The sequence below is a fragment of the Colobus angolensis genome, unplaced genomic scaffold (genome assembly GCF_000951035.1).
Source record: "Colobus angolensis palliatus isolate OR3802 unplaced genomic scaffold, Cang.pa_1.0 Scaffold181, whole genome shotgun sequence".
Classification (NCBI taxonomy): Eukaryota; Metazoa; Chordata; class Mammalia; order Primates; family Cercopithecidae; genus Colobus; species Colobus angolensis.
Genome location: NW_012114944.1, coordinates 2,348,093 through 2,370,072, shown reverse-complemented (window position 1 = coordinate 2,370,072; position 21,980 = coordinate 2,348,093). Strand labels below are relative to the sequence as shown.

Sequence of the window (21,980 nt, the reverse complement as noted above, 5' to 3'; positions counted from 1 at the left end):
ACCAGATTACTAGTAGAGACAAAATTATTTCTGACCACATACCCAGAAATCTTTGTTTTGGAGCTGGAAGCAGCATAAAGAACCCTGGTCTACATGACAGGGTTACAGTAAGCATGGAGACATTCCCCCAGTGGCTGTTTGCCTGTTGGCCCTTGATGACAAAACCTTGTCAAAGCTATTGTGTGGAGTCAAGAAGAATGTGGCTGGGTACGCAGCATCCTGGGGGCCTATTTTAGCTGGAATAATACAATACTTGGAGCATCTTTAAGGAGTGAAGGGTTATCAGACATCAATCATCTTGTAGGCAGGATTGGGGAAAGGTCACAAGCAAAAGAGAAACCCCTGTTGTGGCTTTTCTGGTTCAGGAGGGCAGGCCAGACACTGAAGAGCAGCTGTGTGGGCTGCCCCCGTGACCCCACACAGGCAGGGCCATGAGCAGCGACATATCAGCACATTGTGCTGCAGGGTGCAGGAAGGTGGCTGGGAGCAAGTTTGGGGCTGCCCTGGCTTTGGAGGCCTCTCGAATTGGTACCCTGTATATCCGGGGACTTGGGGTACAGATACTGTGGCCCTCTTATTGTTTGTCTGGTTTTGGTTTGTTTTTTTGGCATTCCTGTCTTTGAGCACCTTCTCCTGATTCCTTCTTGAATTAGTAGAGACCCCATCTCTACTAAAACTACAAGAAAATTAGCCTGGCATGGTGACACGTGCCTGTGGTCTCAACTACTTGGGAGGCTGAGGCAGGAGGATTGTTTGAGCCTGGGAGGCGAAGGTTGCAGTGAGCCAAGATTGTGCCACTATACTCCCACCTGGGCAACAGAGGAAGACCCTGTCTCAAAAGAAGCCAAAGTTTCTCAGGTCATTTTTAGCCAGATGAACAACTACTCACCTTTGAGGTCTTCAGCAGCACCCAATAGGGAACTCCAGCTCCATTCCTAAGGCACCAGGCGGGGACAAACCCTCCATGAGATCGGGGCTCCCAGCAGATGCCCTCTCCCATCCTCCTTCCATTCCCGAGTCTGGACTCCTGTAACATCCTGCCTGTGGCTCCATGGGACCTCAGCCCCTGTCCCATGTTCTGTACTCGGAGCAAGCCACTTACTTCTATTGGTGCAACTCCAGGAAAGGAGCCGAACCTCTCAGTTTCCCTCAGCCTCATGATGAAGAGATATAATGAGGCTTAATGGGGGTGTATGTCAGAGTGCCCAGCATGGAGTCTGGTTGGTCTGGACTCATCTAGGCTGGTCTGGACTAAAGCAGTCCTCCCATCATGGCCTCCTGAAGTGCTAGGATTGCAGGCATGAGCCACTGCACCCGGCTGACTTTGCCGTTTTAATGAGGGCACACCCCACGGGGTTAGGTCCAATGCAGGGCAGTTTGATTGAGGCAGTTTGATTTAGAACCTGTTAAAGACCTCATGCATTCTCTCTCCAAAGAAGCATTCTAGCATATGCTGCTCTGTGTTTGTATCCTAGCTTGGCAGCTATGCCCTAGTTTACCCACAATTGTTGTTTTTTAAGAATATAGGTTATTAAAAGGGGTGTTTTCTGGTTGTAATGATCCTTGCTGAAGCTGCCTTTGACTCAAAATTATTTGTGTGTAATTCTTTGTGGCGTCACCCCAGTGATTGATGGCAGGGCTGAATGTGGGCTAGGATGAGCCATGAGTGCGTAGATGCTCCAGGAAGCTCGCAGAGCTGACGTGAAGCACTTCGAAGGGGAGATGGTGGGGGAAGAGAGGGTGGTGCTGGTGACGGCAGTGGAGTGGGAGTGGCATGGAAAAAGTTTAACCTTTTAGAGTGATCCTTTTTGGATGATATTACATTTTATGTGTATGTGTGCATGTAACTTGTAGTAATAGGGCAGTGTCTTGAGTAAGTAAGCAAAACGCTGACAGGAAGGCTGTGCCCTCTGTGTGCCGCAGGTGGCGTACCTGTGCAGGAGGAGCCCGGGCTGGAGTCAAACAGATCTGGGATGGTCATTTGCCACCTGAATGACCCAGAGACCTTGGTTTTCCCCTACAAAGCAGTAGCCTCAGAGCAGGCAGTCATTAGTGCTTCTAGCTGCTTTGGGCTGCTAACTGGCCATGTGACAATGGGCAGCACGTTGTGTGCCCCCATATTTACTTATGTATGAAATGATGGGCCAGTGATAACAACAACAGGGAGGCAGCTGGTAAGCTCTCGAGTACTTGCTTACAGCACTTGATGTCAGTTCTTAACTGGGTCCTCACCATTCCCCTTTGGAATATAGGCTGCCCCACTTGACCAATGGAGAAACCAAGGCACAGAGAGATTAAAAACTAGTCCAAGACATCCCAGCTGGTAAGTCAGTTGTGGGGCTGACTTCCTAGCCTGTTTGAAGCATCATGTGGGACTTTCTTTCCAGGGCCTCTCCAGCCCCGGTGCACTGCAGTTTGGTTTTCAGATTCCCCAGCACAGCCATCTTGGGCAGTGATTCACTGAGGAGTCTTTGTCCTCTTTGTCCCTTGGCTCCATTCAGCAGCTGGTGGGGAGATTGGCCCCACCCTGTGGGCTACAGCTAGGATGGAAGTCCTGAGGAAGTGTGCCTGTTTCTCCCAGGGGCTCCTCTCACCCCTGCCCTCTGAATGCTTCAGCTTATCCTCTCCACAGGCTCCAGTTTGTGTCACCTGCAGAAAGTATGTTCTGCTTCCAAGATGAATGCTCAGCCCTTCACAAACCTCCGAGCCCAGTTGTCTGGGCCTCACTTGCCATCCCCATCGCCTCTCTCACCCCAGCAGCATCGCTGGGGGTGTCTCCTTAAACGCTGCAGCTCTGTGGAACCTAGTTGGAGAGCTAGTGACCTGGTCCAAGCTTTCTTTTTTTATAGATAGGGAAACTGAGGCTCAAAAAAATTATCCTTTTGAGATTTTTTTTTAAAACCCACTGATTAAATGTGAAGCTGTCTTGTAAACCAGTGAACTGCCTATCCCCAGAGGTATCAAAGCAGAGGCAAGACAAGCAGCATTGGGCAGTGACATGAAAGGGAGTTGAGTCTCAGATGGGTGGCTGGCTCAAGTGACTTCTGAGGTCTGCATTAACCCTGAGCTCCCAGGATGCCATGATTCACTGTGACCTGCCTTTCAAGCACAGTGACTGTCATGAGTCACCCAGGACCAGCCCCACAAAGATAGCACCTGAGACCAACTGTGAATAGGAGGGATCTGGGTAGGGCTGGCAGCTTCCTTTCGCAGTGCTGGCCTGGCTAATTGTTCAGTCCTATTTCCCCTTTTCATCTTCCTTGACTCGTCTCTCAAGAGCAAATTCTGGTCTTGGACTTTTCTATGCCCTGCTGCCCATCTGGGCCTCAGTTTCCTCGTGTATAATATAAAGAGAAAGTACCAGAGCGTTTCTGGGTTTCCTTCATGCCCAAGCATCTCTGTATTTAGAATCCCCAGGCCACGCCTGCTGTTGAACCAGTGATCAGGCTGCTTCACAGCCCCTTCTTTCCCTCTTCCCTGGGTCTTGATCCCAGGCTTAAGGTCCCCAGATATATGAAATCCTGCTGATGCAGCAGGAAGGGTGCTGGACCCTGATCAGGCCAACTTGGGTGCCTGGATGGGTCAGGGTGCTTAGCCCAGTGAGGGCCATGGTGTCGTGGTAAAATAGGGCCTGTGATCCTGATGCCCATGTGGAAAACAAATTTTGCACATGTGCATGAGATTGTTGTCATTGGAGGACAGAGGGCCTGTTTTTCCTTCCTGTGGTATGCTGTGCTGTTGAATTCTCTAGTTATTCCCTGTAGGATCGCCTGCCCACCTGGAGGTAGGTTGCACCCTTGCCAGTGCTGGAGCAGGTGGTCCCTGGGTCCTCTGCAGTGCACTCAGTCATCGCAAGGGCTCCAGGCCAGGCTGCATTGGAGACTGGACCGAGTAACCTGGACAGATACCACCACTGCCCTCCAGGAACATCCACAAAACAGATAGGCATGAACCTGGAGTGGTCAGTGAGATGAGCATGTGGCTCTCCAGGAGTTCAGAGGAGGGAACAAGGGCTTCCAATTTGGGTGATCCAAGTAGAGTGGGTTGTGGGAGGTGTTGGTGATGAGCACTGAGTCAGGCATCCCAGGCCAAGGGAAGAGCTTGAGAAAGGCATAGAGGTGGGCCCTTGTTGCTAGAGAGGAGTGCTTGGAGATGAGGCTTTTGATAGGATAATGATAGGAAAATCTCATGGGGCAAGAGCATGTAGAGATTGACTGGGATCTGGAAGCCCAAGTTAACCTAAAGGCACAGAGTGTTTTTGTGCCTGAGATCTTCTCTCCACGGGCCTTCAGCCCTAGGAATTCTTAGAGGTACCCAAGGAGTTGTGATAACATGATGACAGTCACTAGCTTTTGCAAAGGGCTTCCTTGTGTGCCAGGCACTGCTCCAGGTACTCTCCATGGATTAGCTCACTTAATCCTCGCCTATGAGGTATAGGGATGTTCATCATCCCCATTTTACAGAGGAGAATTCCGAGCTTCAGATTAAATAAGCAGCAAAAACAGAATCAAGAAGCACCTTCTGGAGCCCTCGCTTGCAGCTAAAACACTCTCACATCTGTCCTGTGTTCCCCGGAGGGTCTGAGGAATAACTGGGAAATTTAGTTACTTAGGCTGCCTTTTTAGATGTGACTAACTCTTCCTCTGGCATCCTTTATAAAACTGTTCAAAGTGTCATCTCACAGGATGAGTCCTTAAGCATTAATTGAAAGCATTTTCACATAATTTTTAATATGTAAGCAATTACACATTAAAAAGTCCTTAGCATGTTTTTATTATTAAATCAACTTTATAGCCTAATAAGAGGAAATTAAAGTCATTTCACACAGAGCCCCCCTGCTCTGACGTGGCTGGTTTTCCTTGCTTACAACTAGCCTTCTGCCCTTTTTAACTGTGTGCTAGTAGGCACAGTCCAGATGAAACCGGTCACTGATTTTAAAGGCAAGAGGGGATGTTCTTTTGTATTTTCTCATCCTCTGGCGTGGCCTCTTCTAGTGGCAACATGCTCTCTGGGAGAATCATGGGGTTTATTATGTTAAAGACAATGTTCCAATTGTGGCCTCTGTGTTTCAGGAGAAAGGAGGCAGGAAGTACAGGTTCTGGCCTTGGCTCTGCCCCTGGCTCTGTCCTTGGGCAGGTTGCTTCTCTTCTCTGGGCTTCGGTTCCCTCATCTCTAAAATCAGATTCTGCCTCCTTCACGGAGTGTCGAGAGGATTCTTAGAGGTCGTGGATCTGGAATGACTTCATAAACCCTTAGGTTACCCGCCTCTGCGGCCACACTGGGCTTTTCCAGCTGCCCTTGTCAGGCCTCGTTCTAACAGTCCTGAGGGTCCTGCCCCACCCCCAGCCACCTCCACGTGGCTCCAGCCTAGCCCCTGCCAAAAGCATGCATGCTGCCATCTCTGCTCTCAGGACAGACAGGACACCATTCTGGACAGCCAGCTCTAGAGGCCCTTCCTAAGACTGCTGTTCTCTCATTCTGGAATGAACTCTCCTGGAGACCGGCAAATGCTTCTCAGAAAAAGGAGCCTGTGAGTCTTGCCTGGGTGTCAGAGAAGCTGTCTCTGGCCACCCTGCCCGAGACTTCAGCCTTCCTCTCATGTTTGCCATCAGCCCTGACCCCTGGTTCCAGGCAGCACTGTTCCCCTGACAGCTGGGAAAGCAAAGAGCCTTCTATCTGGGTCCTGAGTCCAGGCCCTTCCCAGCCCCAGCTCTGCAGTGCCGTGGACTCTGCTCCCAGGATGTCCACACACTTGCCTTCCTGCACAGCTCTGCTCCCCAAAGCCTGTACCCTGAGCCCCCTCATTTCCTTCTGTCCTGCTGCCTCTCACCCTCTGCAGGCCTCAAGCTCCTCCCTCGCCTGCCCTCCCCACCAAGTCACCACAGGCTTCAACATGGCCTGGTGGTCACAGCTCTCCCCAAGCTGGATGATGGCAGGATGGAACTGTCCTTGAGGAGCAGTGCTTCTCACCCCATGTAGGCTTCCTGCCCGAGGTCCAGAGAGGGGTGTGCACTAGCCAAGTTCACACAGCAGCAAGCCACGGGGCAAGTCTCCTGATTTCCATCCTGGAGCTCCTGGGCCTTGTTTTGAAATGTTGTGAAATCTGTTGTCACATCCTCCTGCCTGGTAGATAGCAGGCTTGGTCATGGACTGTGCAGAGTTCCCTGGCTGGTCTGTCATTTACCAGAATGACTTACCTATCGGACAGGAAGGAGATCATCAAGTGTAAATAGATTTTGTATTAGTCACCTGATGACTTTCCTATTCTTAAGAAACAACAGGGCTCACACACCCAGCCCAGTGGTGCTCACCCGCAGAGCTGTGGGCAGGGAGGGAAGTGGGAAGCCTGGGTTTCCATGGTGACCTGCGGGCCCATTCTAGGAGCCACTTTCTATTCTCTCACCCCTGCTCACCTCTTGTCTTTGACCCCTGACACTGAGCACATTCAGGTTTTCAGGAAAGTTGCAGCAGACCTGGAACAGGCCAAGGAAAGCAGACAGTCATTGACAGCACCCCTGCTGTGGGTTGAGAGTCTTTGCCCTCCAGGTGCTCCTGTCACTTGGGGAAGGTGGATGGGGCCTAGAGAACACTCAATGTCTGTAGTATAAAATAAACTAAGAAAAACTACACTGGAGAAAGAAATCTGGTCTTGGAGAGCACAGAAGAAGGAGTAGTACAGCCTCTGGGACCAAAGTGTGCTGCACAAAGAGTGCAGCACCCCAGCAAAGCCACACTTGAGGTCCTGTCTCAGAATGACCTTCTCAGGGAGGCCTTCTGGCCACTTATCTTACATTTCCACACCTCCCCCACTTCTCTGATGTTGTTCCTTAACACTTGTCGTTATTTAGCTTATCACATACTTTTTTTTACATTTTCCTTGTTTGTTGTCTGTCCCACTACTGAGATGTGGCCTTCACCAGGGCAGAGACATAGATTTTATTCCCTGTTGGAACCTGAGGTACCTGGTACAAAGTAGATGGTCAGTAAACACTGGTTGAATGAATGAGTGCATTAATTCACTCCAGGGACCAGGGCTGGTCCACAGAGTGCTGGGTGCCCCTGAGGAGCCCAGGGACCTCCTGTCCTCCTCCAAAGAATGCCAGATCTGGAAAGTCTGAGTTTAGCCACTTGATAGGTAGGCAGGGAGGAGCTGCCTTGGCCTCAGGGTGGGAGTTGAGTAGGCATTCTGACCAGTTCTGTTTCTGCAGCTGGCAGACTGCATAGGGATAGCTGATTCTGCCTCTTCTCCTTCCCTCTCTGGGCTGAGAGCTCCGTGAAGGAAGGGACTGGTCTTCACCCATCTTCATTTCTCTTCTGGGCCCAGTAAATATTCAGTGATTGAATGATTGAGTATAGGAATGCAAGTCTGTATGGAGAAGAAATGAAAGAAAAGGAAACAAACAAACATACTCACTATAAACAGCCTCTCCCGTTCTGCTGAGACTTGCTTGCTTGAAGTCACAGGGCCTGGGTCAGGGGGAAAACGCAGTGCATTCATTCATTGCTGGGTGACTATTTGCGAGTGCCTGCCAAGTACTGGCACTGTTCTATGCTCCAAGGTCTATCCATGAACAAAACAACTCCATGTTCTCATGGAGTTAACAGTTGAGTGAGGGACCAATCTGGCACTGCCTACCCATGAGTCCCTGAAACTCATTTCCTAGACGCTGCGGCTCCAGGTTATCGAAGGCTGGAATTCAGGGGCTTTCTCAAAGTCAGGAGCTGAGTGGAGACTTGTCCCCAGGGCCAGGGCCGCCTTCAGTAGGAAGGACGGTCTCAGTGCTGTCTTCTGGGGATAAGGGGGACAGCTGTGGCCCAGTGGCTGGCAGGTGTGTTCCTCTGTCCTTGGCCACAGTAGAGGAGGAGCACGGGCCCTGAGGGTTGCCATGGGTTTTTCCTGTGCTGCTGGCACTAAGCCTCATAGGTGTGAGGGCCCAGCAAACAGATTGCAGTCCTGTTGAGCGTTTGGCAGCGAGGGCCCAGGCCCCTCGGAACACAGCCCTAACTGCTTGTCTTTCCTGGCAGGTGCGAGAGAAATGTGCATTTTACCCAAGGTAGAAATACAGGAACAGGAATGTGAAATGGAGGAGTTCACCTCCCCAGGCCTGCCTCAGCCTTGCATTTCAGAATCCCAGAAAGACATTAAAAGATCTGAAAGTGCAGAAACTGATGGAGATACCTGTCCTGAAATAGGCTCAGGGAGACTCAGGTTAATCCGCAGCAAAGCTCCTGCATCCTGCACCCGCCCAGCTCCCTGACAGGGTGTGGAAACCGTGCGGAAACCCACACTGCAGGGGTGTGGCATGATTAGGAAGTCATTTAGGAAAACAGGCCTGCCTGGGAGTGTGGATGGAATCTTGCAGCGCCTAGCAAGAGGCAGGGAGACAGGTTCTGTAGTTCTGAGGCTATAGCAATCATCTAGGCCAGGCCAGGGGCTGTGGGGTCAGGGTAGGTGTGGTGGACGGGCCCACCAGCCAGTGGGTGCTGTGTGGAAGGGAGAGGAGAGGGTGGGATGACACCACCAGTGGGGTCCTCCGTTAGTGGGTGGATGGGAAAGTCGGTCACCTGATGGGGCCTGTCCTATCAGAGAAGGGAAGGGAGGTTCCTGGGGAGGAGTCAGAGTTGAGATGTGGTGATCTTTGAGGTGGGAGCAGCCAGCTGGGTGCTTGGGACAAATTGAATGCATTCATGTGTGAGGGAAGGTGCTGGAGTCACATCAGAGGAGGGCCCCAAACTATTCCAGGGGCCTGGGGGCCACCATGAAAAGTCCTGGATTGTGTTTCTGGTCTGGGGAGAGGAGTAGTGTGCAGGGAGTGGCCAAGGAGACAGCCGGCCACAGTTCCTGCCTTTCAGAAGCCTGAAGGAGGAGATTCCGTGATTTGCCCCACACCCTATTATTTGACTAATTAATTAGTACTCTCCTCTAAGTAGGACTCAGGCTGCCTTTCTGGAAACTTACAGAGATGACAGAGGTCTGTGTTTAAAGGTTACCTTTTATAGATGATACCAGGAATCTCCCTAAGGCTCTGAGAGGAAGCAGGTGAGGTATTTCCATTTTGCAGATGAGAAAGCTGAGTCGTAGTGGCTGACAGGACTTCTGGCCCCTTCTCCCTGCAGGGGTCACTGCCTGGTGATGCAAGGGAGGGATACTGAGTAACAGCAGGTCTGAGTCCTGCCTCGGTGGCGGCAGTCTAGCCGGTGCCTCGGGTTGGGTGATCTTCCCCACGTCTTGGAGAGTCCCGCCTTCTCCCTTTCAGCCAGCTTGGCCCGTGTGTGTTCCTGTGGTTAGTGAGGGCTGGCTGTGGTCCTTTTCCAAAACAGGCAGCTGAGCAGAAGGAAAAATAAAGTGCCGCCTCTTCACTCTCCCTTTCAGGGTATAGGTGCGTAATTGTATCTGGCCACCTAAAAAAAAAAAAAAAAAAAAAAGCACCAAAAGAGGGGCCATCTCCCAAGCCCAAGCCTCAGCTTTTGGGCCTCTCTGTTCCTACTGCCCCCATCACCCCATTCTGTCCATATGCCAACACAGCCCTCACCGTGTCCACTGTGATATATTTGCTAGACTGGGAGCACCTGGAGAGCAGGATGACAGGACAGGCTGGGGCTGAGGTGTCTTGCACTCAGACTGTGTGTGCCATGTGTTTGAGGTTTTGGCCTGGAACTTTCTGGTGAAGAATGTCCCCTCATCCAGAACTTGCTGGTTTTAGGGGAGCAGTGTGGGTACATGGTGAGTAAACATCCCCCACAAAGCTCTCAGCTCCCAGAACTGGATCTCATGTCTGCTGGGCTGGCTCACCTCTGCCCTGGCCAATGGTGCAGCATGTGTCCTGTCTCCGGCACCCCAGCTGGTCTCTCACCTGATGGCCTGTGGCCCTGTTCCCTCCCATCTGCTAAGCCTCAAGTCTCTGTGTGGACACTGGCACATGCACTCATGTGCCCATGCCCCCAGCAACACAGCCCTCCATGAAGCAACCCTCTCTGGCAACTCCTCACCAGGTCGGGGGTCTTCCGAGTCTTTGTGCTGCCCTAGTGGGCCTGTCTTGGCCCCTGGGTGCCCGTTCCCCACCCTCTGCCCCTCGGGCTGGGTTCTGGAGTCCTCAACTTCCTGAAGTGAACGGACTTCATCATGCCTGCCTTCAGCTCTAGCCTCTTGCTGCCCAGTTCAGAACACCTCTGGCCTGGTCCCCCCACCTTTGCCAGCAGAGCCCTGGGGGGTGGGCTGGGGGGCGGACTGGGGGGCGCCCACCTCCTCAGCAGATCTTTATTCACTCGGTTCCACTGCGGCCCTTCCCTTCCGAGTCCCACACAGCCCCCAGCAGCTCAGGTTCACCTTCCCCAGAAGCCTCTGCACGCTTTACGCTCCCTGACCTGCTGCTTTCCCCAGGTGCCTGTGGCTCAAGGCAGAACCAGGCCAGTTGGCGTTCAGTTTTCTGCTCAGGTGGTGTTTATTGAAGCCCCGTGCTCTCATGCCCTTCACAGCATCTCTCCTAAACCTCCCTGAGGCCCAGGGAGGGAGCGCCTGGGTTGTTTCCATTTGCCAGTGAGGAAACTGGAGCAGAGGCTTCCACGACAGCTGGGGGCCTGGGAGCACCTCTGGGGGCCTGGGAGTTGTGTTCCAATGTCCAGGAAGGAGCAGGGCAGGTGGTCAATGGGCCAGATGGACCCTGGGCTGAGGGAAGTACATGGTCCTGAGATGGATCCCCCAGGCCAGCTCCTGCCCTCCCCAGTAACAGAAGCAGAGGCCTGGAGCCAGGAGGCCCCAAGCAATAGCCTCACCACCCCACACAACTGGGAACCAGCAGATGGGCTTCAGCATCCTCCCTTCCTTGACCTCTTCTAGGATTTGCTTCCGCTTCTGTGCTGTGTCACTTTACCTTATGGAGAGCTGCTTCTGCTGAGTGAGTCTTTGCTGGGGGAAGGGTTAGTGCTGAGCCACTGAGTGGCCTGCTCTGGTGGGCACTGAGGGACATAGTAGTACAGTTGGGACGGTGTCAGAGCTGGGTAAGATAGAGCAGGGGCAACCTGGCCTCATGCTCCTGTCCTGCCCTTCAGGGTGAAGCGCAAGAGGGTCTTTGTGGAGCATCCATGGAAGCCCTGCTATTCTGGGCACTGCAACGAGCACAGGGGTTGGGAGGTGGAGCCCACCTTGGCCCTCCCCTCAGGAGGGCTGTCCACTGGGATGTGGCTTATGACTGCTGTCACATGTGGGTGTAGAACCCTGCCCTTGTGGGACTGGGGGCCGTGGGGCAGGTGTGGCCCATTCTGCTTGGTTAGGGGTGGATGTTGGTTAGGACTGGGTGGGAAGGGTGGTGGAAGCAGGTGCAGCGAGGGGCATGGCCTAGCCCCAGGGTTTAAGGGTGGAGTTGGAAGGAAGTGGAGTCTCTAGCCTAGGACAGAACCCAAGGAGGTCACGTGTTTACCTGAAGGGGACTCAGAATTGTGAAAAGCACCCACCTGGGGCAGGTCCCTAGGCCTTTAGCTCTCCCATCCCTGCCCGGCTCTCACTCTCATCCCCATCTCAGCCCAGGCTGCCATGCAAAGTGAGCTGTCCTCCAGCTGATCCTCAGAGGAAACCAGACAATATTTTTAATTATTGTCTAATTTACACCCAGAAATTAGGAGGAAGGGCTTGGTCCTTATTAATAGTCTCAGCCTGTTTACCCCTAGACTTGAAACTAATTTTCATCTGGACCAAGATTTGTTGTAAATTCCCAAGGCTCCGTACTAATAAAAAGTTTCCGGCTGCCTTTTGGGCCCCAGCTCCGTGCCCTGGGCCTGGCTCCCAAATTTGCAGAAATGTGTGATTTCTTGGGGTGAGACAGGGTGGATCTTAAAACTCACGGTCTCCACCCCAGGGAACTTGATGCAGGGTCCTGGATCCGCAGGAACTAGTACTGCAGTTAAAATTCACAGTCTGGTTTTAGCTCACTTTTTAACTGAACTATATGTGATGTTGTTGGAAAAGCTTGAACTCGGGTATTAGAACCTTTCCTCTCTCTGAAAATCTTCCTTCATAGAGTGAGAATTTTAGAGCCAAGCTAGGTTGGGGGACTAGACAGATGGTAGTGGGGCTAGGGTGAGGGGGGTGCGGGAGGAGGGTTCTCACAACTGTCCCCTGAATGGTGGCGTGAGCTAAAGTCCTAGCCCAGGGCCCCTTGCAGTCACTAGGATGCCTTCTTATGCGGTTCACGTGGTTTGGCAGTGCTCTTGCAAAGCAAGGCCTCCTGCCCTGCCTTCTCCTGTAGGAACCCTGTGCAGGTCAGTCATTTGCTCTGCCTCTAGGTCCTCTGCAGGGAGTGATGGCTTTTCCACCTCTCTGTTTAAGCATCTAGGAGGAAAACTTCCTTGTTTCAGGTCATCTGTGGCTTTGTGGAAATTTCTAATTAATATTGTCAGATTGTTGGCATTGCTCTCATTTTTTCCAAGACCTTGGCCTTCAGTTATATGTATGGGGTTATTGCTATCACCATTTATATTTATTTCTCCCTTTGCTGACTACCCATATCTCGTTTCATCCTCAGAACAACCCTGGAGGCAGTCCTTGCTATCCTTTTCTTAAGATAGACAAACTGAAAACCAGAGAATTGAGTGACCCACCCAGGGTCAGCCAGCAGTAGTGCCAGGGCTTGAGCTAGGGTCTGTTTGCTGTATCACATCAGTCCCCATCCCCTTCCTCTCCTTTACATTAAAAAGAGTCTGTGCTCAGAGCCGGGTCCTGTGAGGTGGGATCAGGGTGGATGGAAGTCACTCACCACCACTCCTGCCCTCTGGAGCTCATGGGGAAGATGCAAATGGCCTTTTCTCTTCTCTCCTCTTCATATCCTTTGGGCTGTTATCTGCAGAGGTCTCAGCAGGTAAGTGTAGGTGAACTGCCAAGCGCTTGAGTCATTGTTCTAACTCCATGGTAGATGCTGGGAGAGAGCCTTTCTGCCAGTGGGGATGTGGCCCCCAAGAGAACTAACCCTCACCCTCTGGGGCCAGCCAGTATCGTCCTACTCTAAGAGGCTGCTTGTGCCTCAGTGTCCCTGGCACCTGGTCTCACCATGCAGCGAGGCAGGACCACAGAAGACCTAGCTTGGAGGGTGTCCAACCCAACCCGCCTGGACATGGCTTCCAGGTCAAAGTGTCCAAAGGGCTTGGCCTGGAGAAGCCGTCCTTGGCTGAAGGACAGAACTGGCCAGGCTCTCCCCAGCCCACAAAAAGCCTTGCATGTCTTCACATTCAGGGTGAGGAAAGGCGTAATTGTGTCTGGAAAGAGCCCTGGGTTTGACACTAGCCATGGAGCTGTAATTATCGTCTTTAATTACACGATGGTGCCTTTGCCAGGAAGATGTGCTTGACGATTATCTCCTCTCCTGACAAGGGTGGTTCCGTCTCCCTTTGTAAGTACTGATGTAAAGACACGGGCTCACTTAAGATTTCGGGATTACCAAAGAGCCATTCAGAGTTGCCTACCTAAGGACCCCTGCCTTTCAGAGGAGAAAGGGGCAAGCCAGGTATCAGCCATGCAAGTGCTTTCTTGCCTGCTGCTGAAAAAGAATGTCCATATACCTCTGAATTGACTTGATCTCTGAAACGGAAAAAAGAACAAACTTTTCCCTGATGCTTAAAGAAAAAAGGAAGAGCAAAAAGCCATGTAACAGTAACCCCTGTGTTTACATACCAAGCACATCCCTACTCATTTGATTCTCACACCACCCTGGCGAGGCAGGCAGGACACATGGTGCTACCTCCGTTGTATAGATGGTGAGATGAGGTCTCAGAGAGGGTAAGGGACTTTCCCAAAGTCACACAGGAAACCAGGACTAAAGCACCCTGCCAGCACCCTGACTATAAGCCAGGCTTTGGCACCTGCAGGGCAGTATTTTGGTTCATTTTGTGAGATCCCTCAACTCCAACTCACTCTGGGGCTTCTATGTGGCAAATAAAACCCCTCAGCCTTGAGGGGCTTCTGAGGGCCAAATGCCATGTATGCACTTTCTGGCCTGAATTGAGGGGCAGCCCCCAAAGACTTAGGAGGCCAAGTGACAGTGCATTCCCCAATGGACTGTACAAGTTAGCCCAGTGTTGCAGACAGAATCAGCCCACCCGGCCTCGGAACAGTCCCACTGGGGAATCAGCACGCAGTGCAGAGGATGGGAGGCTCGGTAGAATGCCCCCCGCCCCCGGGCTCTGCTCACCACAAGGTGAAGGGCAGGCTGCCCTGAAGATCCATGAGTGCAGGGCCTTCCAGGGTCAGTTGGTACCATGATCAACATGGGGAAACAAGGGCAAGGTGGTGGGCAGTGGTGAAAATGCAGATTCCTAGGCCCCATCCTGTAGAGGCTCTCACTGAAGCCCAGGAACCTGCACTGTAATACATGGCTCCATGGCTCTGGGACAGATGGTCCCATGGTTAGAGAGTCCCTGCTTTAGCAAAGGGCTGAGGCCTGAGGTCTCCTTCAGTTCTTCAAGCTGTGGCCTGGCCTGGCCTGGTCTGCCAGCAGCAGCAGTTCTCCCTGACTTCTCCCTCCCTCTCTTTTCTCTCTCCACTGCCTGCGGGAGGGATGGACATCCATTCTGTTGCCTCCTTGAAGCTACCTGTGCAAGTCCTGAGGGCCCAGCCCTGGGCCTATAGAAAGGAATGGAAACCACTCACTCAGGTGTGGTGCCCCAGCCTCGTGGCTCTTCTTGTCAGCCTTCACGACGCTGTGATTCTTATGGGAATCTTGTAAATCTCTGAATGGCCAATAGAACAGGGCTAGGGGTAGAGGGCGTGGGGCGGTAGTGGAAAGAGTCATGAGCTGGAGGCTGCAGAAGTGAATCCCAGCTCCTTTGACACCTGGTTTGAGCTCGGACAAGGCATTGCCTCAGTTTCTCCATCTCTGAAGTCAAGGCTTCAACCAGACCCTGAGGTGACTTTAGTGCTAACCTGCCCTGGTAGTGGCGACGGTCACACAAAGACACGCTGGATGCACACAGGGACACTATCTCCCTGAACACAGAAGCCCCCCAGGTGCTGCTGGTGGGTGGGCTGCTGCCTCAGCTGCCTTTGTCCCCAGTCTCCGTCAGACCTCCACTCAGTATGTGGCGCTTGGTATCAGCAGCTTCCACTCAGCACTCCGGAAACCTGTTTGTGAGCTAAAGTCACACTAGCCTCCCTAGGGCATATCTTTCCACAGAAGCCCACTTCCGAATTGGACCTAATTGTAGCATATATACCTTTAAATAATTTTTTTCAGTGTATTTTAAACAGCTGTCACTTTTGTACGTGCATCACTGGAATAAAGTGGAGCAGCCATTTGACCTCCTGGTCACCCCAAGTCTGCAGCAGTCTCTCTCCTTGCAGGAGAGAGACCTCAGGGAGGAGAGAAGCTAGGAGGTTTGAGAACAGCATGAGATCAGCTCGCCTGCTGGGCTCAGCCCTTCCCAGATCCCTCCTCACTGTCCCCTGATGAGTTTCCCAGGCCTGGCTGGATCATGTTACTTTCCTGCTCAGAGATCTCCACTGGGTTCAACAGATCTGAGTCCAGACTTTGCAGGCCTTCCTCAAACCCCACACCTTAGAAGGTTCCCAGGGCCCGGCAGCACCCCAGCACCCACTTGCTTTCATGTGTAAACGCTCACTGTCCTCTTCACTGAGGGACTCCGCAGGGCTCTGTGATCCCACAGGGAATTCCTCCCTCTTATTCTGCCTTGCTGTTGAGTTCCTCCAGCAGCCTGGGCAGGGCCTGAGTGACTCACAGTGGGTTCCCCAGAGCCCAGTACAGAGCTTGACTCTTGGGAAGAGCTGGTTGAAACTGGATGAAAAGTGGGCCTTTCCTCTGCTCCCATCTCATCCTTGCCTTTGAAGTCAGTTTAATGGCTGCAAATATATTAACCATTGGACTGTTGGATTTCCTGTTTGTCCCTGAAAAATAAGCATTCAAAATAGGATTTCGAGGACAGGTGGGGCAGCTCACACCTGTAATCCTGCCACTTTGGGAGGCCAAGGAGGGTGCATAGCTTGAGCTCAGGAGTTTGAGGCCAACCTAGGCAACATGGCAAAACCCCGTCTCTACTAAAAAATTAGCTGGGCATGGTGGCATGTGCCTGTAGTCTCAGCTATTCAGGAGACTGAGGCAGGAGGATTGATTGAGCCCAGGAGGTGGAGGTTGCAGTGAGCTGAGACCGTGCCACAGCACTGCAGCCTGGGCGACAGAGCCAGACCCTGTCTTTAAATAAATAAACAAAATAGGATTTTGAGACCATTGGAACATGTGCTTTCCTGGATTTGAAAACAGGCAGTACAGAGACCATGTATCTGTCCCTGAGGATGGTGGGGGAGGTTGTGAGTCTCTGGGGCGCCTGCGGTTTTGGGAAGTTTACCGTTTATGGAGCCCTTGGTGGTCAGGAAGCCCAGGCCAGCAGGATAGCGGTCCAGCTCAGTACTGTGTTGGGGCCCTGGCCCTAGTGCTTCCCTCCCTCCTCCCTCTGAGCTGCCTGCTCCCGGCCACTGGTGCCTTGGAATTGTAACTCAGAGCTCGGAGCAACAGGAATGCTGTAAATCTCCATTGCACTCCCCTTTACAAGCAGGCAGTTGGGCGCAGCAGCACTTTACAAGAGAAAGCAGCTCCACCACAGCAGAATGCAGTGAGTGCCTGTCACACAGGCTGTCCTGCCTCTGCTTGCTGGGTTGGACACAGTGGGTACCACAAGCCAGGAAGAAGCGTCACTCTTGTTTATCCCCATCCCATCCCAGGGCCCTCTGCCCCTTAGCAGGGTCTCCTCCTGGGCCTCAGGCCCCCAGGACCTTATTGTCCTTTCTCCCACTTGCCCGGACAGCTGTTGTTTGACAAGCTGGCCATCTCCCCCGGGGTGAGGGAGCAGAGTGCCTTGGCCTCCATGTCTCTGTGATGTGAGAGGTACAGGGCTCCAGTCCTGAGGAGGGTGGAGCTGGACAGCCCAGAAGGCCAACCACAAAGATAAGATAACTTGGAGTACAGCAGTCCTTTAGGAGTTTTGCCCACTCTGCAGTCATTTTGCACCCTCCTGTGCCAGCTCCTACACTGGGAGTCCAGAGATTGACGTAAATGAGACCCAGGCCCCAGTGGATGTGGACTCAGGTCTGACATGTCTTGGGCTTTACTTTGTGCTGTGGGGACCCCCAGAGGTGTTTTGATCACTCAAGTTCCAGGGGAAAAGGAGGCAGGAAAGGCTTCCAAGGAGTTGGAACTTGGCCTAAGTCTGAAAAGATGAGCAAGCCGGGGGGGAAGGGGCTGTCTAGGCAGCAGCCCGAGCTCAGACCTTGAGGAGAGGACTAGTGGCTCTGGGGACCCACCGGTGGTTTCGTAGGTGCTGAACTGACGCCTGAGTTGGGTCCTGAAGTTAACTCAGAGGTGGGTGCCATGTAGAGAACAGGGAAGGGATGGCTTGCAAATGGAGATACAGCCTGTGGCCGGCATAGCTGCAGCTTCAAGAACTTACAGAGGGGAGACATGTGGCTGCCAAGTTGTTCGATGACCAGTTCATAAAGGGCTTTCCGAGCCCCCTAAGGGGCTTGGACTGTATCCTCAGGACTATCTGGAGTTGTTGAACCTTCAGCTGCTCCCACTCACCTCCTGCCTGTCAGCTTACCATTTCTCTGACTCAGCCTATTGAGCTCATTGAAATCCTACTGACACCAAGCAGACACACAGGTTTATCACATAGAGCCTCTGCTCTCAAACCTGGGTCAAGTTGGAAAATTAGTCCAGGATAAGAAGGTAGATGTGGAGAGTCACAGGGCATTTAGAGCCAGCACTGGCAATGTCTTAAGGCCTTGGGTGATTAATTGACATGTGAATCAGACAGATAATTAGCACTACATTGGGGTGCCAAAGGGACAGAATTCTTCTCCAGGGTGGTTAAGGGACTACAGTAGAAGGAGGGGAGATCTAGGCCTGACCTTGAATGCCTTTGGGTGTTGAATGAGGAGCTGAAAGGAAGGCCATTACTGGGGAGGTGGGGACCAGCAGTCTCCAACCTTGGCCCAGAGCCAGCACATCAGTGGACACTCTGTGTCTGTCCAACATTAGGAGATGGGGAGCCAGCTGGGGCTATAGAGATAAGGGCTTTAGACTCTCACCTAAGTGTTCATGGACTTACCAAATATTTTTACAGAACTGCTGCTTTATTTAGGCTCTAGGCTCCTGTGTACATGATCACAGAATTCTGCACACATACAGGCCTCAGACCTGAGTTAAGGACCCTCCACCCGAGGGCTGGACAGGCTGCAAGGCTGTCCCCTCTGTGTGCTATTTCTCCCTGTTGAGCAGGCTGCAGCCGTGAGTACCAGCTAAGCTCAGACTTTATGATCCAGGTGAGAAGCAGGAAAGTTCATCCTCGGTGTGAGGGAAGAGGAGGGGTTCAGATGCTCCTGAAAATGGAGTCACTTCATGCAGCCTGTGGACAGATGGCACGGCGGCTTCCTCAGGAGGCTGTCCTGTGTCCACTCCCACCTGCAGACCCTGGCAGACTGCAGGCACACAAAATGGCTGCAGTCATTTTGGCTTGGACATTATTCAAAACCGCCATTTCAGGTCGTCCACCACATAGAAAAATCTCCACAAAGCACGCTGGTACATTTCATTTTAAACAGTGGGAGCTTCCTGGTGAACCCTGAAAGAGGAATTAGTTGCAAATTAAACCCCCAGGAAGCAGAATGACTTGACCTATTGTATGGAATTGTTGGGTGTAAGCCCATTGGATGTTGAAAGACACCTGCCTAAGATGGTGATTTGGGTCTCAGAGCAATTGATCTTAAACCCCTCTGGCAGATGTAAGGGAGTGCCATCAAAGTGTCCTCAGAAGAGTGACCTCTGCAGAGTAGATGAGAATGACGGGAATCAGCCAGTGTGGAACGAGGCACCTGCAGGTACTGGGGGCTTTCTGGATAAGTTTGTCCTCCTTGTTTTGAGCACCCTTCATCTCATTGCTCCCTCTCCCCTAATATTCCTTCTGCTATTAATATACATGACATTGACAGTGAGGAAGGCAAGCTAGGAAGGCGGCTTCCCGCCCATGGAGGAGGAATGAGAGTGTAATGACTTTTGGGGTGATGCGAGACTCAGGGCCTCTGAGGTCCTGTGCTCCCCAGGCTTGGAGCACTCTGTGACCCAGGCTGGCCTGTGCAGGAGCATTTTTCCAGACTGACTGACAGTAGCCAGCCCCTCTGCCAGAGCTGGGAAAAGCAGGGTCTTCTCCCCACCAGCCATGGGCAGGTGGCTGGACTATCAGGCCCAGAGACCAGCAGGTATGCACAACAGAGGAGGGCTCGCACTACGAGGAGTTTAAAGATTCCTTGGGAGGGTGGGGCAGGACTTCCCCAGGGAAATGGCCGCCTTTTTGTCTCACCAGGACAAGGATGAGCGGGATGAGCTGGAGCCTCAGTGGTCATGTGGCCTGTGGCTGGTGCCTTCCTCCGTCAGGGGACGTGAGTGAAATCTGAAGTGCGTGTCTGTGTGGTGGCAGCTGTAATGTGACAGCTGCCGCCCGCCCGCCCTTCCCCCAGCCTGTTCTCGAGTGAGGAAGCTTGTCTGGCAGCGCCAACTCAGCTGTCATCCCACATCAGTTTTTGTAGGTTCCCAGCTAGTGGAAAAGTGCCAAACACAAGCAGATGATATACTTAATGAAACACTCAGGAAGAACGCTTCAGTTCCAGATATTAAGGGTTTGTGTGTCATGTTTCTGAGCCCTGGAATCAGATCATGCCTTCTCAGCCTTGTCACAGAGTACAGGGCTCTTCCTTTTAGGAGTGAATATGAAAAATATTTCATGGTGAGGTAGAAGTTTCTGCTCTTGAAGGGCAGCATACATGACTGATATTACGAAAGAAAAATGAAATGAGACCTCTTCTCCATGTGGACATAAACCTGTTGACTGGTGAGTCACTTATACCAGATGTCAGCTAGAAGGAAGGTTGTGTGTCTGTGCATTCTATGTATATTCCTCATATGTAACATCTGCATGGAGTTTTATGGTTACAGGACTCTTTCATATACCCTTTATTTTATTTTAAACAGCCCCATGAAGTTGATATTAATATTCTCCCCACTCCACAACAGAGGTTGCCAAGTCTCTACTGGGGCAAATCACTCCCCAGAGGGCATAGGCTGGCGGTCAGCACAGCCAGGGTTTGAACCTAAGTCTCCTAAGTCCAGTTCCAAAATGAACTTACTGGTATTTGGAATTGCCAGTGTATTTCATATGTGGAATCAAAGGGGAAGTAACCAGTCTTTTTTTTTGGAGACGGAGTCTGGCTCTGTCGCCCAGGCTGGAGTGCAGTGGCCGGATCTCGGCTCACTGCAAGCTCTGCCTCCCGGGTTCACGCCATTCTCCTGCCTCATGGGACTACAGGCGCCGCCACCATGCCCCGCTAGTTTTTTTTGTAATTTTTTAGTAGAGACGGGGTTTCACTGTGTTAGCCAGGATGGTCTCGATCTCCTGACCTCGTGATCCGCCCGTCTCGGCCTCCCAAAGTGCTGGGATTACACGCTTGAGCCACCGCGCCCGGCCTATTTGCATTTATTGTAACCTGATCAAGTTTGAATGAGAGATGGGACAGAAGGGAATAATATTTATATGCACAATGCTCTTCATTGGTTACTCTCTGATATCTACTGATGTCATTTGGCTTTTGAGGAGCTGGAAGCACAGAGAAGCTGGAGGATTTGCCGAGGTCGTGCAGCTTGGAGTGGCCAGCTGAGAGTCCATTCCAGATCTCATGGTCACTTTCTACTGTCTCACATTGTAGTGTTGCTATAACCATATGTAAATATAAAGTAACAAAGGGATAATAGGAAAAAGGGTGATTCCGTAAATAAATGAACCACTGAGGTCGATCAGCTGCCTATAGTTCCATCATTTTGCAGACAAGGAAGCTGCAAAGGAGAGGGGGTGCTGTCTGGGGTCTCTCAGCAGCAGCTGGGGCCAGGCTCCTGACCCAGCCATGTTCCACCCATTGCCCTCCTAGGTCTCAGCTTCAGGTAAGTCTTCACAGTCTTAAGTTTTTTGTAGGTCTTTGAGCCAATAGACAGGAATGCTCTTGGAGTTGATCTCTGTTCTGTATCGTCAGCTTCCTAGTTAGAAGAGAACCTTAAAATTCCAAAGTTCAGGCAACTCCTCCCTACCAAGTGAGACTGTAAGCTCAGGCTTATATCAAAAATTCTGTATTTCTCAACGGTGAAGTCCACATTTGCACTCCCAGTTATTTTTAGGTGGGAACTTTATATTTTCTGTTTCATATCACATTGGCTTCCCTGCGTAACTGAGGTTATATTTTCTGTCTCGCAATAGTGTTGGAGAAGCCTTATTTTTAGCTCGGTTCGTTTTTCTTCCTGTGACTTCCTTTTTCTTGTTTAACACACACACGGATACACACATTCAAGTAGGCGTCCGTTCCCATCGTACTCTCCGTGCCAGTTCTCATTCACTTGGTCACAAGACTTCATCCAAAAGGCAAGTGTTAAGCCTCATCTCATTCCAGGAAGAAAGGAAGAGGAAGAGCCTTCAGCAAATCTCAAGAATCTACTTGTAACATGGGCTACTGCTTGTCATTTTATTAAAATCTCTTCACCTGTCACTCACCTCACCTGCCGCTAACTCCTGGCTGAGACACTCTCATGTGCACACCTGATAAGAAATGCTTTGGATTCCCCTTGCAGAGAAAACCTATTGACTGCAGTTGGGGGGATGTTCTCAGGGGCTTGGGTCTTAGGCTTCTAGAGGGCCTAGAGTGTGAGACTGTGTGTGTGTGTGTGTGTGTATGTGTGTGTGTGTGTGTGCGCGCGCGCGCGCGCACGGCATGCATATATGTATGTATATAGTGCTCACCAGACCCTCTTTCCATGCCTGCCACCTGTAGCCTTTGATTCTGGTGGCAGGCATCCCATGGAGGGCACTTGCCTGTGGGCCCGTGGTTGATGATCCTTGTTGGTGCTGTCTAGTTCATTTATACCATGCTGTATGGTGGCAGGCCAGCAGTG

The 21,980-nt window shown here is 51.8% G+C and overlaps 1 protein-coding gene across 1 annotated transcript in view; it reads left to right on the top strand.

Annotated features, from left to right (window-relative positions):
- SHB (Src homology 2 domain containing adaptor protein B) overlaps positions 1-21,980 on the top strand; it is a gene marked incomplete at its 5' end in the record, with an annotated part of 145,342 nt that overhangs the window by 52,078 nt on the left and 71,284 nt on the right. The window lies entirely within an intron of this gene.